The 2,535-nt window shown below is 57.0% G+C and overlaps 1 pseudogene; it reads left to right on the forward strand.

Annotated features, from left to right (window-relative positions):
* Nucleotides 1-257: 257 nt before the first annotated feature.
* LOC125528448 (myricetin 3-O-rhamnoside 1,2-glucosyltransferase UGT709G2 pseudogene) lies at nucleotides 258-1,720 on the forward strand (annotated as a pseudogene).
* The last annotated feature ends 815 nt before the right edge of the window (nucleotides 1,721-2,535 follow it).

Consider the following 2,535-nt stretch of genomic DNA (forward strand, 5'->3'; position numbering starts at 1 on the left):
TATTTCCCAAACCAACACACACAAAGGTCCAGCAAGTGGTACAAAGCAACGGGATGCTGCGGGAGATTCGCTCAGTTGCCAATCGGACGCGCGCGAGGCAGAGCGTGCTAATACTTGTATACTTGTCATTTGTCAGGGGTTTGTTAGGCGGGCGTGTTTGGTATGTTGTGTTTGCCAAAGCGCCGGTGATAGATGTATCTGCTCTATATAAGGCGCGCGTCCCTGCTATCGAGACGTGCGCTTCCCAACCATCTTCACATAGCGAGCCGCCGTTTGCCCAAGCACATCGCCGGTGATGGACTCTGCGCCTACGCTGTCGGTGCACGTCCTTGTGTTCCCTTGGCCACGGCAGGGACTCATCAACCCCATGCTCCACCTCGCCACGGCCCTCCTTGACGCCGGCGTCCACGTCACCTTCCTCCACACCGAGCACAACCTCTCCAGGATTGCCAGGGCGCCTCCGCCGCGCCTACGTTTGCTGTCTATCCCCGATGGCCTCCCCGACGACCACCCACGCCACTACATGGAGCTGATGGAGTCCATGTGCACGACCGGCAGCGCCGCGTACCGTGCCCTGCTCTTGTCATCGCTTCTGTCCGCCGACGATGTGCCGCCGGTGACATGCGTTGTCGCCGATGGCACCATGCCGTTCGCCACCGACATCGCCGACGAACTCGGCATCCCGGCGCTTGCCTTCTGCACATTCAGCGCGTGCAGCTCCCTGGCGTTCATGTCCATGCCTAAGGTCTTCGAGCTCGGCGAGAACCCCTTCCCTGCGGACGACCCAGTGTGTGGCGTTTTGGGGATGGAGGGCATTCTCCGGCGACGAGATCTTCCTCGTGGTCCTGGACTCTGTTCCACTGAGCAAGCAGGCGGCGGAGATCCCATGATACTCAAGATTGGCGAGGGCGTCGCTCATAGCTGCAAGGCACGTGCGCTGATAATCAACACCTCCGCGTCCATGGAGCGGCCAGCGCTCGCCCACATCGCGTCGCGCACACGCGACGTCTTCGCGGTAGGTCCACTCCACGCCAGCTCGAGGTCCGCGGCAAGCGCGAGCCTGTGGCGGGAGGACGACGGGTGCATGGCGTGGTTAGACGGCCACGGCGACCGGTCCGTCGTATACGTGAGCCTGGGGAGCATCGCCGTGATCTCGTACGAGCAGTTCACCGAGTTCCTCTCCGGCCTCGCAGCCACCGGGTACGCCTTCCTCTTGGTGCTTCGGCCGGGCATGGTCCAGATGGCTAGCTCAGCGCTACTTCGAGAAGCCGTCGCGGTGGCGCAAGCCGGCAAGGCCAATATAGTGGAGTGGGCTCCTCAGCTGGACGTGCTGCGGCACAGAGCGGTGGGCTGCTTCCTGACACACGCCGGTTGGAACTCCACGCTGGAATGCGCCGTCGAGGGCGTGCCGATGGTGTGCTGGCCCTTCTTCCTCGACCAACAGATGAACAGCCGTCTCGTGGGGGCCGTGTGGAGGACGGGGCTGGACATGAAGGACGTGTGCGACAGGGCTGTCGTCGAGAAGATGGTGAGGGAGGCCATGGTGTCCGGCGAGATCAAGGCAGCGGCCCAAGCCATGGCGGAGCAGTTGAGCCTGGACATCGCCGACGGGGGCTCATCGTCATCCGAGTTAGGGCGGCTCGTCCGCTTCATCAGAGAGCTCAGCATCAAGTCTGGTCCAGAGCCAAGAATTACTTAAGTGAAAATTAGTATGGCTGTTTCCAAGGGGGTGAAATGTGTCAAAAATTTCAAAATGGGGATAACAAGTGACCAAACTTGTACTTTGGGGGTAATCCATGTCAAAAGTGTCATCCTTGAGGGTAAAAAAATGGAATAAACTCTCAGCTTTTTGGTAAAAAAAATATTTCTTTACTATTTTTGTTTGCTCTGTCAAAAAAAAAAGCGGCAAGCTTTTTGGTAAACGGGTTCGGCTCACCTGCGGGGTTCCCAGCAGGGATTATTATATAGGGCCAATAAATGACTGCCATGTGTCCATGTGGGTCAACAACTACAATTAATTTTGATTAATTTTGTTTCCTGCTGTTTCATCATCCGGCATCTGCGCTGAAGAAATAAAGAGGCTGGCTGTGCTTGCTCGGCCACCGGCGATGTAGCTGGGTCGTCTACTGCCAATCGAGGACTACCCATGAGTCATTATTTTCGCCGCCGTCTTTATCTCCTGTTTTGGCGAGATTACAGTCTAAATGATCTCTATCACAACGAGGAAACGACCACAGAAGCGCGGCCATGGCAGTCTGTACTCTGTACGATGACCACGCGGTACCTGTACTGCCGGCCGCTCCAGCTCTGCACCAACGAAAATCAGTTCATCGTTTCATCCCTTTTTTCGATCGGCGCCAAATTAAAAGAGGTTCAATCTTGACTGCGGAATTATTGGATCGTTGACGGAGGATGTTGAACGGTGGTGTGCGTGTGCTTAAGCTCGGGCTCTATGGGCGCCGGCGGGCCGAACGACTCTGACGAGGGAACATGCGCTTTCTTCTTGCCCCTCTGCTTTTTCCGCTTGTGCTTGTT

The sequence above is a fragment of the Triticum urartu genome, chromosome 2A (assembly GCF_056163025.1).
Source record: "Triticum urartu cultivar PI428250 chromosome 2A, HENAU_Tu73, whole genome shotgun sequence".
In the NCBI taxonomy this organism is placed as follows: Eukaryota; Viridiplantae; Streptophyta; class Magnoliopsida; order Poales; family Poaceae; genus Triticum; species Triticum urartu.